This window comes from Crocodylus siamensis, chromosome 1, assembly GCF_052110815.1.
Source record: "Crocodylus siamensis isolate JL-2025a chromosome 1, ASM5211081v1, whole genome shotgun sequence".
In the NCBI taxonomy this organism is placed as follows: domain Eukaryota; kingdom Metazoa; phylum Chordata; order Crocodylia; family Crocodylidae; genus Crocodylus; species Crocodylus siamensis.
In genome coordinates, this window is record NC_143395.1 from 166,386,069 (window position 1) to 166,399,844 (window position 13,776).

General features: G+C 46.1%; 1 protein-coding gene across 23 annotated transcripts in view; it reads left to right on the top strand.

The window, feature by feature from the left end:
• TLR5 (toll like receptor 5) overlaps positions 1–13,776 on the top strand; it is a 158,271-nt gene that overhangs the window by 12,483 nt on the left and 132,012 nt on the right. The window lies entirely within an intron of this gene.

Sequence of the window (13,776 nt, forward strand, 5' to 3'; positions counted from 1 at the left end):
TGAGCTCCCCTGCTCTCGAGAACCCCAGAGCCTCTCCCACTAATCTCCTCAACTCATTGAAGTTGGCCCTCCTGAAGTCTAGGGCTACTGCCTTGCTGCAGGCCCTTGACACTCTGTGCTGGATGGTGAATTCCAGCAAGCGATGATCGCTATCACCCAGGTGGTCGAGGACCTGGAGGCTCCTTACCAGGTCATCGCCTGTGGCCAGGACCAGATCCAACAGGGCATTTCCTCTGGTGGGACTGTGCACCTCCTGAATTAAGGGGAGGTCCTGTATCTCAGCCAGGAACCTCCTAGAACGGTCCGACCTGGCTGACTGTTCCTCCCAGCAGATGTCCAGGTAATTTAAATCACCCATAACAACTATGTCCCTTGCCTTAGGTGCCTCTGCAAGCTGGCCAAAAATTCCCGGTCCAGCTCCTCCCCTTGGTTGGGGGGTCTGTAGTAGACCCCCACCATTAGATCCCTCTCCCCACAGCCCCCTTGTATCTTGACCCAGAGCACTTCAGCTGGCCCCTCTGACCTCATTCTGCTGGCAGAGGATGTGTATTGCTCCTTGACATAGGGCGCCACACCCCCACCTTTCCTTCCTTCTCTATTCTGCCTGTAAAGCCTATAGCCCCTAATGCTAACTGCCCAGTCGTGGGATGAATCACACCAAGTTTCTGTAAGCCCTATTATGTCCGGGTCTGAACTGGCTATTCTGAGGGCAAGTTCCTCCTGTTTGTTCCACATACTACAAGCATTGGTATATAGGCATTTAAGGCCTTGCCTAGCTGCATGTGCCACCCCCCAATTTGGCAGGCTGTCCGGACCCCTGTTTCTTACCTGGGCACTCCTTGCATTTGTCTCCTGTCTTACTCGGGTGGTGTCTCCTTGTCTTCCTGCGGCCCCCTCCTCCAGCGAGGCTAGTTTGAAGTTTGCCGTATGAGATCAGCCAACTTGGAAGAGAAGACACACTTGGCTTTAGGAGAGAGGTGAACCCCATTCCACCCCAGCAAGTCCCCCGCCCGAAAGCATGGGTCATTAGGAACCCAAGGCCTGGCTGGTGGCAACAACTGCGTAAGTGCCGGCTGACCTTGCCAATGCAGGCCCCGTGTCACCGTCACCGCCTACTCACTGGAAGAAGAGCGGAGAATACCACCTGCACCCCTGTCTCCTTAAGCTTGTCCCCCAGAGCCTTGAAATCCTTCATAAGGCGATCAGGGTTGCCCCTGGCCACGTTCATCCCCACATGGATGACAGCCATGGGGTACTGGTCTGCAGGCCAGATGTAGGCCGGGATCCTCTCCGTGATGTCCCTAACCCAAGCCCCAGGCATGAAGCAGACTCTCACATCATGGGGTCAGGCCGGCAGATAGGACCTTCCAGTCCTCATAGGATGGAGTCTCTGATGACGAGTACCCAGTGTTTCTTCCTGTTGGTGTTTGCTCTCTGCCCATTCTTTGTCATGTGGGGAGTGGCATGACAAAGAAGCCAAGCATGAAAGCCAGGATGAGATGGCTCCAAGGGATGTATGACGTGTAAGGACATTGACCCAGAGTGGGGAAGACTTTTAATTCACAAGGCATCTTGCTTAGGTTTATGTTGTGTTTATGCCTGCATTAAGAACTGGAGGACTGGTTTGTGGCTACAGGGCCACAAAGGGGTGCCTAGCAAAGCACTCTTAGGCATCCTAGCTTGGGGTCAGGATCCAGAGGGCTTTGGGCTGGTGCCAGGGATAGGCACAGTGTCCATACAGGGCACAAGGGCCCAGAGAATGGGAGGCTGAAGCCAGATCAGGCTTAGTCCAAGGAGGACTAAAGCCTGGAAAGAGGCTGAAGCCTAGGACAGGTGGAAACCAGACTAGGGCCAGGGGCCCAGGGGGAAGAACAGACTTGCCAAGGCTGGGGGCTCAGCAAACTAGAAGGATTAGATGATTGCCAGCATTGTTTCTTACTTCTGTGTTTCTAGCTCTTGAATACTCCAGAGAGTATTGACCAGCCCCTTCCAGAGAGGTTTGGAACAAACTGGGTCCCTTTGGTTTCAACTAATCCACTGCTCCAAGGTTTTTGCACCTGTGTAGATGGCCATTAAGATGTAACAACCAATTCTTGCCTCTAATTTGTAAGGGTTATGATATGGACACAGCCTCTGTCAGCAGTGCTGGATTCCATGTTGACATGCGGACATACCAGGATAGAACAATTATTAATCAAAATTTTCAAGCAGAATTGATCAGCTGTGCATAAACAAATCTTTATGTAACTTGGGCAGTAGTCCAAGATATGTGCCCCCTCTCCAATTGAAGGGATCAAAGCAGGTGCACGAGCACTGTGGGAGGTGTAGGGACTCTCCTACCCCTATAGAGGAGAGCCAGACCACCACTGGGGACTTGACCATATACCTTTTAATGAGAGAACAGTACTGGGAACATAACCAATATAAACCAGGGGGTATTGGGGACACTGAGGGAGGGGGCAGGATTCAACAGAAGTTAGACACTTACAATCACAGACATATTCATCCAGCTGATAAAATATAAAACAAACAGAAGAACAAACAATACTGGCTGGTGAAATATAAAAGGCATAAAATACAAGATGTCCAATTATAAGGTATACTAGAGGGGAACACAATGACCCCTTTCCACTGCAACAAGAATTCCTCCCTATTACTTCACTCACCCCAGCTCTGACTTGAACTAGGATCTCCCACATGGTAAGCAGAAACTCTACCACACAGCCACCAGTACTATACCATCCTGCAAGGGGTCTTGACCTTTCCTGAACCCCGGCCTCACATTGAGCTGCCTGGCCTCTTATTGGAGGAGCTGGAAGCAGGGCTGGGAACCTCTCAGGTCACTGCTCAGATCCTTGCTGAAAATGGGGAGCCTCTCCTGCTAGCCAGAGCTTCTCGTAGGGGATCCTGGAGCCCAGCAAGGAGCCTTTCCTGCCGGCCGCACACCACACTGCTGAGGGTCCAGCTGCTGCCTGCAGGTCCTGCTCCTTCAGGTGCTTCTGGGGCAACTGCTTCCACCCCGCTGGCCCGGCTCTTTGAAGCTCCTTCCTTGTGGTCCCTTGCTGGTCTCTCCTGAGTCAGCCACGCTGCCCCTTTTATGTCCCTCCAGGTGACCCATGGGGCCAATCAGGGGACATGGAGGGTGAGTCTCTGGGGCCTGATTGGTGAGGAAAGGGAATCCCAAGTCCTTCAATCATCTTTTGCCCTTTCAAAACCCCTGGGCTAAGTCACTGCCAGCTAGCTCGTCACATTCACAACTTTTATAAACAAAATTCTGTACATGCACTAACTCATTTCACAATGTTTAGATTATGGTGGAAGAAGATGGAGAAGGGAGAGAACTCAACAGAAATCTATTTAAATAAAAAAAAAAAATTGGGAGTGAACTCTTTAAGGCGAGATCTGCATAAAATGTTAAGCCTTTGAGGGTGCAGATTTAAAACTATACAAGTCACTTTCAAGGGAACTCAGTTGAACACCTTGAACACAAAATCCAGAGTTTGTCAACACATACCACTTGGATTTTAAATCTGTTCAAACACTGATTTCAAGGGGTGGAGGGGAGGCGGGAAGATACCAAATCTTGTGCATCTACTTTTAGATCAGTTTTTAAAAATTGTTCTGTTGGGGTTGCCTGACCATATAAATTTCCCAGTGGAACTTGGGGTTTTCAAGTAGATATTGAAGTACACAAACAAGTAAAGCAGAACCAGTTTGATTAAATCTGTTTGGAAAATAAAACCTTTAGCTAAAGAAGAAAGTCTTTGCAGACCAGCAGCTGAGAGATTCTCTCTTTAGGCATCTTCAGCACATGGTATATAAGTATACATGTATAGGAAAGAAGGGAATGTCCATCCCCCCAGGCTTTGGGGTTTTTTGTTTGTTTGTTTTTATTTATTTATTTTAAGTGAAAAACCCACCCACAAATAATTTGATCTTTTTTCCCCCATTTCCCCTTTTCAATGAGGAGTGCATGTACCCTCTGGAACAATCCTCAGTGTTTGGCATAAAAACTAGATGTATAGGAGCATTCAGGTAGCATTAGGATGAGAACTCACCTTCTGCTGGTCCATCAGCAAGGCTTCTAGCATTGTATCAAAGCTGAAGAAAAATCCTTCAAGCTGACAGTAGGGTTGGAAGGCTTATTTTCTTTGTAGGCTTCTAGCAAGTAGAGTTGTCGCTTATGATCCTGTCAAAGGCAGTGTTGCACAAAGGCACTTTGGAGCATACATAGGAACATCAGACTGGAAGGGGCCTCCTGGGCCATCACATCCAGTCCATTCATGTTCTCTGGCAGCCATTATCCAAGGAGTCCTAAAAATCATGCACTGCAACCCCTCACATGAAAGCCACAAAGTTCCTTGTTGGGTGTTTTTGCTTGGGTTTCTTTTTTTTTTTTTTTTTTTTGAAGAGGGAGGGGAGGTTGGTGGGGGAGTTGTTTTTGGGTTTTTTGTGTTATTTCAAAAGGTGCTACAGGTAACTGCCAATGCCCTGCCACTGTAATGGTGGTGAACTTAATAATTTAATACAGTGTATTACACCTATATGCATATTGAATATGTATGTAACTTGATTAAGACAAAGCCAACAAGAATTTTGTATCTGTTTCTTACATGGTAACAAGCACCAGTCTGCTGTAAATCGGTGTGCCTAGGGAGGCATTGGCACCTGCATCCTTGGGAGCCTTGAAGCGCAGAGTAGATGCACATGTGTCTAAACAGGCTAGATCCTTGCTTGAGCAGAGGGTTGAACTAGAAGATCTCCTGAGAGATCCCTCTCAGCCCTACTCTTCTGTGATTTCATTATGTTCCCCCACTGTTGTCTACTTTGTAACTTAATTGGTCTCATTAACTGAGTCCTAACTAACTGACTAAAACTGTAAGTACATAGTAACTGTAGCTCGCTACTTTGTAACTAAGTGTAACTGTTTAACTGCCTCAAAAATGGTGAAAGAGAAGCAGTCTAAGATCTGCTATTAGAAGACTTGAAAACGAGAGTTCACAGCCATGAAATTGTCACCACATTTTCCAGGCTTCTAAGAACAGCCCCAACCTATCAGAAGCCCTAAAACTAGTCAGTTTTGGGGCTAGTAATACCAGAGCATTGACAGTGCTGTGTATTCATTAAGCATTAGGTTTGGATTAGTGCATGTTCTGGATAAGTGCATAGACCTTTTCAGTCCCAAGGCTGTGCAGTTAAATAGAGTATATACTTCATGTGTTCAGGTGATCCCAGAAAGAAGACTGATGATCTAGTTGGGGATGGTCCTGCTTTTGAGCAGGGGTTGGATTAGAGGACCTCCTGAGATCCTTTCCAACTCTCATTAGCTATGTTTCTAAAACTATGCCCACACTACAGATGAAGGCAAAAACATCCACAGTTCTTGCCAGCCTGATCTGTGAGAAAATTCCTATCTTAACCCAAACTGGGTAATCAGTTGGACCCTAAGCTGAAGAACAAGATCCTTTAGGCACATACCTGAGCAGCATTTAAGTACTGGGAGGAGCACCAGTGCACCCCAGTCAAAGCTTTCACCTTTAGCTATGGCCAATGTCCAGAACTTTGGAAGAAGATGAAAAACAAAACCACAGCTACCCAAAAAGCATTCACAAAGGGAAACAAATTCCTTCCTATCAGAAAGAAATGTGGAAGATGACTCCCAGGGTATAGGATTACTAAACATTTCCCAAATGGAGATAAAGTTGCCTTTCAGTCCTACCATGGGGATAGTCTTGACCTTGGTGTTGAGTTTGAATCCCGTTAACTTGTATGATAGTTGTTTTAGTAGTTCTTAGGCTGCATTGAGTTTCTTAGGCTAAGTTATTATAAGCAAGGCTATGGGAAATAGTATAGAAGGAGCTGAGTCACAGATGAGAGATCATTTGAGGAAAGGCTAACTCAGTTACATCTTGGTTAGTAAAAGTCAGTATGTTCTAGCCTGACCACAATAGGACACAAGAATTCCCATAATTGCTTTTTTTTCTAGATCAAGTGTTGTTCTTGTTATTAATTCTTAAGTGCATGATTAGCACTTCATGCCATTAAATTTCATACCATTTCTATTGCTTCAAATATAATTCCCTTCCCCTATTTTATCACCATTCATAAGTTTTATAACACACATTCAGCTTCTGCACAAAGGTTGCAAATTAGTGTTATAAGAGCAGGGGTTGGCAAACTATGGCCCATAGGCCAGAACCATTGGATATGGCTTGGAGCCAGGAGGCTTTTGCAACACTTGGTGGCTGTGGTCTTTGATCACACTGTGCTGCAACTGGGTCATTCTGGCCCACTGCCCAGAAACTTTGTTTGCTGCTATTATACATCAGGGGTTTTCAACCTTTTTGCATCGTTGTAACCCCTGGAGGCCAGATGTGGAGCAGTGTACCCCCTGGCCATTGAGCAGGGTGGGGAAAGGGTGAGTGTCTGGATGCAGAGTGGCAACAGTTGCTGCATGAGCTTCCCCTGCCCCCGTGTCCGGCCAGGCAGCGCAGGATGCGGTGGTACTCCATCCTCGCCCACCCATGCATACCCCACTAGGGCCATCTAAACTACCCCGGTTGACAACCCCTGTTATACATGATGGGTCCCAAAACCACCACAAGCAACCACTCTCCAGATTCATCACTCACGTGTCCATGTAATCCAACTGTGGTCTTATTTTAGCAAGCTCCAGATTATTTGGACAGGTGTAGCATTGATTCCCAGTCTCTCCAGTGTAGCTAATAATTTCCTATGAGGAACAGCATTAGAAGCTTTGCTTAAATCTAAATAGATTTGGTTCACTGCACTGCCCTGGTTTAAGAAGTCACTTATCTTCTTATGGAAGGATATTACATTGATCGTCTTGGATAAACTGACATGTTTTGTCCAATATTCTATTTACTTCCATATCCTTGATTATTCTTTCCTTCAAGATCTTCTCTAAGACCTTGCATGGTCTGTAATTATTAGGGTCACTCTTTTGCCCATTTTTGAATACAGGAGCAATATCTTGTGTTTTCTAATGCTTTTATGCACAGTCATAAAAATATAGAGCCAGAAGGGACCACCAGAGGTCATTTGGTCTGTTCCTCTGCCCTGTGGCAGGATCAGCTGCACCTAAACTGTTTCTGATAAAAGTTTACCTAATCTCTTCTTTAAAATCTCCAAGGACAGCAGTTCCACAGCCTCTCTGGATAATCTATTCCAGATCTTCACTATCCTAACAGTTAGAAAAATATTGTAATGTTTTATCTAACTGCCTTGCTGCAATTTAAACCCATTAGTACTTGTCCTATCCCAACTGGATGTGGAGAACTGCTTTTTAGCTGCTTCTTTGGAGCTGCCTTTTACATATTCAAGGACTGTTTTCATGCCTCTCCTTGATCTGCTTTACTCTAGCCTAAACAACCAAACTATTTTTTTCAGTCCTACCATAGGCCATATTTTCTAATTATTTTTTGTTTCTCTCCTGTGTACTCCCTCAAATGGTTCCACATGTTTCTTTAAGTGTCGTGCCCAAAACAGTACTCTAGCCGAAACCTTATTAGTGCTAAGTAGAGGGGAAAGATTACTTCACATGTTTTTAGATATGACATGTCTATTTCTACATCCCAGTGAGAAGTTTACTTTTTATTGCAATAGTATGACAAATTTGACTCATGTTCCATTTCTTACTCATTAAATTGCCCAGATCCTTTTCTGCAGAACTGCTGACTAGCAAGGTGATCCCATGTTGTGGGTGTGCAGTTGATTATACATACCTACTTTGCACTTATTCATGCTGGAATAAGTGCAAAATAGCTACCGAACTCGAGGCAGCTGCAGGCCGATTTTGCACACAGATTGAGAAGCCAGAAGCTATTTTCCAGGCTGAGTGCAGTAGGCCCTCCCATGCCTCTGGCCAAGGGGCCCTGATGGCCCTGCCCCTCACCACAGATTGGCTGGGAGGACTGTCCATCATTCAGCCCCCACCCCTCACCACTGATTGGCACAGGTAGCAGCCATCTCGCTGTGCTGGCAGCCCCTCTTCCCCTCCACCCCCAGGGGGCTGCACAGCTGGGCCACAGCAGCCATGAGGCTTTAGGGGGTGGGGGGTGGGTTAGGGAACCTGCCAAAATTGCAGTTTCTATGAAAATCATAATTTCAGTAGGTCCCTAGATACAGACATCTCCTGCTCCTTTCCTATCCACATTGTCGTGTCATACAAAGAAAGGAGGTTGGTTTGTTATGATTTGCTTTTGGCCAGTCCACATTGGCTGTTCCATATTAACTTATATCCTAGGTGCTTGCTGAGGAAAAAAAATCAAAACATCACTTTTCATCTTTGTGGAAACTGAAGTTAGGCTGACTGATCTGTAGTTTCCTGGGTTCTTCTTTCCACATTTTTTTAAATGTGTGTGTGCTGCTTTTCTGTTTTCTAGAAACTCACACATCCTGCATTCTCAAAGGTAACTGCTAAGAGCTTCCAGGTGGCTGCAGCCAGTCCCCTAGATGAATTTAATCGGGATCAGCCAATCTGAAAACCTTGGCCTTCCTCAAGTGGTCTCTATCTGCTCCTTTCCTATTATAGCCTGGGTTCTTACCTCCTTGCCAGCTATGCTAACTGTGTTAGCCATCTTATCACCAAGTGAACCTTTTATGATAAGAGATTGAAACACAAAAGTCATTAAGTATTTTGGCTTTATCAGCGTCACTTGAAATTAGCTATCCCTTGGTTGATTAGTGGGCCAGTTCTTTCTTTGGTCTTCCTTGCTGCCCTTTATATCCCTTGCTAACTATATCTCATCATGTGCCTTGACCTTTCTGACTTTGATCTGACATGTTCCTGCTATTTTTCTATACTCATCCTTAGTAATTTGACCTAGTTTCTTTTTTTTTTGATCTTTAGGTCATTGAAGATCTCATGATTTACTCAAATTCGTCATTTGTTATACTTCCTGTCTCTCCCTTGCATGGGGACTTTTTGTACTTTTGCCGTTAATTGTTCCTTTAAGAGATTGCTAACTCACCAATTTCCTTTTTCGTGTAAGTTCTTGCATACCGATTCTCTGGGTTTTGTTCAAGTCTGAGGTTTTGAAATCTTCCATTTGTGTTCTGCTTTTCTCCCTCCTTCCCTTTCTAACAACCATGAGCTTTGTCATTTCATAATCAATGGGCACATCTACATGTGCCCCTATGGTGCCATTGTTACTGCACCATCATTTAGTACTTCCTTGAGTACTAATGGGAAATACTAGTACTTCCTTTAGGAAATACTAAATAACAGCACAATAACAGCCATTACTGCACCACTCTGGCAACCATAATTATTTTTAGCCACCATGTGGCGGTAGCAATACACTGTAGCAAGGGAGTGTGTCTCTATGGTGATGTAACTGCAGTGTCAGTTTGTGCCCACCGATGCTACATTACTATAGCATGTTGCTATAGTGACGTAATATCTCATTTAGACGCACCCACTGTAACCCAGTTTCCTTTCATATTCTCAACTAGTTCTTCCTAACACTTAATATAAAATCCCAAAGAATCTCTTTTTAGTACCTTTTTCTACCTTCTGTAGCAAAAAGTTGTCTCCAAGAATTTGTTGGACTGTCTGCTACCTGCTGTCAGATTTCTGGGCATGTCTACACATTCATTAATGCGCTTTTCCTAATGCACATTAAACTTAGTACCTCTAATGTGAGGTACTAAATAAAATGCACATTAAGCTGCCCTACTGTACAGTAATGAAAGCACATGCTTGTTAGTGATACTTAATGCACAGTAGCCTATTTTTTACTGCACATTAGTGTATTAGCACAGTTCTTGATGTGATGCTTTAATGAACAATAAAATAGGCTTCTGTGCATTAAAGCGCACGTGTAGCTATGCCCTTTGGGTAATCAAGATCCCTCATTACATCAACTGCTGTGCTTTGGATGATTGCTAGTAATTTAAAAAATCATCATCCACCTGATCTTGGTGGTCTGGTAGTCAGGAGTAGACCCCTCCAATGACATGGCCCTTGTCTTAGTCCCCTTGTATCTTTATTTATAGGATGTAGACAGAGAAGCACTTGGACTTCCCATTTCACTTTCATTAGAATGTTTGTTTCTTAAGACAGAGCCAGCAGGATACATCAAGAAAGATCCTTTCTCAGTAGAGTGGGCACTGTCCTGGCGTATCCCTGCCTAAGGATCCGGGTCCACTGGCAGTGAGCACAGAGTTGGAGAGCAGGGCAAGCTGTCAGGGAGCATAACATTCAGCAGGCAAACATGCTGCTGAGTGCTAAATCAACAGAAAAGACCACCATATATTTGCAGTGCAAGCTCTGTAAAACTGCAGCATCTCCCTGGCACTTCCCTCAGCTTACTTCCCTGTTCTGAAGAGGATGAGCAAACATTCTCAATTTCCAGCAGGAACATCTTGAAGCCAAGTGGGATGGCAACATCCTTCCTTGATCTAATTAACTTTAGTAACAGCATGACATTTGGCCAAAACTGCTTGTATTCCCTTTAAACAGCTCACAACATTCTTTTTAAACACTTTGGTTAAAAAGATGCAGTTTTTCTTTTAACTCCAAATGGCATTTTCCATAGATTTCATAGACATCAGAGCTGGAAGGGACCTCGGGAGATCGAGTCCAGCCCCCTGCCCAAGGGGCAGGAAGTCAGCTGGGGTCATAGGATCCCAGCAAGATAAGCATCCAATTTACTCTTGAAGGTGTTCAATGTAGGTGCTTGAAACACCTCCGATGGCAGACTGTTCCAGACCTTGGGGGCTCGGACAGTAAAGAAATTCTTCCTTATGTCCAGCCTGAAACGGTCTTGCAGGAGTTTGTGACCGTTTGACCTCGTCATCCCTTGGGGCGCTCTGGTGAACAAACGTTTCCCCAGATCCTGGTGGTCACCCCTGATAAACTTATAGGTGGCCATCAGGTCACCCCTGAGCCTGCGCTTTTCCAGGCTAAAGAGTCCCATGGCTCTCAGCCTATCATCGTAAGATCTGTTTTCCTGACCTCTGATCATGCGCGTGGCTCTCCTCTGGACTCTCTCAAGCTTCTCCACATCCTTTTTCAATTGTGGAGCCCAAAACTGGATGCAGTACTCCAGCTGCGGCCTCACCAAGGCTGAGTACAAGGGGAGAATGACATCCCAGGATTTGCTCAAGAAGCACCTATGGATGCAAGCCAGCATTTTGGTCGCTTTATTAGCTGCAGCATCGCATTGCAGGCTCATGTTCATCTTGTGGTCAATGATGACCCCCAAGTCTCTTTCTTCTGTAGTGCTATCCAACGTAGCACTGCCAAGCCTATAAGGATGCTGCAGGTTTTTCCTCCCAAGGTGGAGAACCTTGCATTTTTCTGTGTTAAACACCATGAGGTTCTCGTCTGCCCATTTGCTGAGCTTGTCCAGGTCAGCCTGGATCACCCGCCTATCTTCTGGCATGGATGCTTTGCCCCAAAGTTTGGTGTCATTGGCGAACTTGGCCAGTCCACTCCTGACTCCAATGTCCACATCATTAATGAAGATGTTGAACAGTATGGGTCCAAGGACAGAGCCTTGAGGAACCCCACTGGTCACAGGGCACCACGATGAGTGACTGCCATCAATTACAACCCTCTGGCTCTGACCACGGAGCCAATTTCCCAGCCAGCGGATCGTGGTGGAGCCAAGGCCACAACTGGGCAGTTTGGCCAAGAGGTGATCATGAGATACCAGATGAAAAGCTTTTTTGAAGTCAAGATATATGATATCAATCTCTTCTCCCTCATCCAGGTGATAGGTCACCTGGTCATAGAAGGAAATGAGATTGGTCAAACAAGACCTACCCGCAACAAACCTGTGCTGGCTATCCCTTAGGATGTTAGCCTTCTTGAAGATCGGCACCACATTGGCCTTCTTCCAGTCTTCGGGCACTACACCAGAGCGCCAGGAGTTTTCAAAGATCCGTGCCAGGGGCTGGGCTATGACGCTCACCAGCTCCTTGAGTACCCTGGGGTGCAGATTGTCAGGGCCGGCTGACTTGAAGGTATCCAGCTTCTCAAGGTGTTCCTTCACGAAGTCAGCATTTACGGAGGGTAGGGGATCCCCATCAGCCGGATCTCCCTATCCCATAGCAGGCATGGGCGTCCCATGGGACTGATGAAAGACTGATGCAAAGTACCTATTTAATAGGTTGGCTTTTTCCTGGGTGTCAGTTGCCAGTTGCCCCATCTGGTTTAGCAGGGGTCCAACGTTGCCCTAGCTTTTTCTCCAGCTCCCCACATATCTGAAAAAGGACTTTTTGTTGTCCTTGATGCTTGAAGCTAGTTGGAGTTCAGTTGCAGCCTTGGCTTTCCTGGTTTGCTCCCTGCAGGACCGGACCAGTGCAGAATAATCCTCCTTGGAGGTGGATCCCGTCCTCCATCCTTTGTAGGCTTTCCTTTCTAGCCGTAGGAGGTCTGCTAGGTCCCTGGAGAGCCAGGAGGGCTGCTGTGCCTTCTTGCTGCTTTTCCTCCGTGTTGGAATAGATTTAGCTTGTGGATTGAGGATTGCTTCCTTGAGAAGCAACCACTCTTCTTGAACTCCCATCTCCCTGGGGTCATGGTCCCTGAGGGCCTGACTGACAAGCCTCTTGAGCTTGTCAAAGTTGGCTTTTCTGAAGTCAAGGACTTCTGTGTTGCTGACTGACTTGCCAGCTTTATGGCGGATGGTGAAGGTGATCAGCTCGTGCTCGCTGCCACCCAGCTTCCCATCGATCACTAGGTTGCCGATTAGGTCGTCCCCCGTAGCCAGTAGCAGATCTAGCAGCACTTTGCCTCTCGTTGGCCCATAGACTTCTTGAGTCAGGTAGAGGTCATCCACACACGAGAGAAAGCTTTGCGACTGCTTGGATTTTGCTGAGTGATCTTCCCACGAGATGTCCGGGTAATTGAAGTCACCCATGACAACCAAGGTCCTGGAGCAAGCGGCCTCAGTCAGTTCCCGGGCGAACTCCTGGTCAAGCTCGGGACTTTGAGTGGGAGGTCTGTAGTAGACTCCCACCGTTGTGTCCCCTGTGCCATGTTCCCTACGAATTTTTACCCAGAGGGTCTCTAGCTGTCCATGCTGGTCACCAACATCAGCTTGCAGGGACATGTAGCTTTCCTTCACATAGAGAGCTACACCCCCGCCCCTTTTGTCAACATGATCCCTCTTGTTTCAGAAAGGGAGTGATGAGTCCCTTGGCTCTGTGGATTACAATAGCCATTACTTCAGCTTCTCCCAGGGCTTGTTTACATGGGAACTCTCAGGAAAGAGGACTTTGCCCTGTGTAGACAAGTCCTCCATGTTCCTTCCCTCCTCCCATAAACATGGTTTCTTCATTCAGCTGATGCCATTCAGTAGGTGCATATCAGTGCTACAAAGGCCCTGAGAGACTGCAAAATGCACCATAAATTACAAGTAGGAAATGTGCGTCCTTCCTGCCGTGCTGGGGGAGATCACAGTCTAAGATGTGTTTAACTTAAAACTACAAAGCCTATCCAAACTAACTTAAGCAAATGTGCATCCTCCCTTTGGCCACTGATATAGCTAAAATGAGTTTTAAAAAGCATGTCAGAAGAGTAGAGTAAGCCTGTTTTAGGTGGCTTTGGGTAACGCTGATCTGTGCTTTAATACTATCTGGGCACATCTACATGAGACGCTTACTGCACATTAACCTAATAACACTATGTAGTAGCATGCCGGTTAAAAACTGCTAACCGCCTACTGTGCAGTGTTATTAAGCTAATGTGCAGTGTCACAAAATAACTATCCACTGGTGCTACTGCACAGTAACTAATTAATGAAC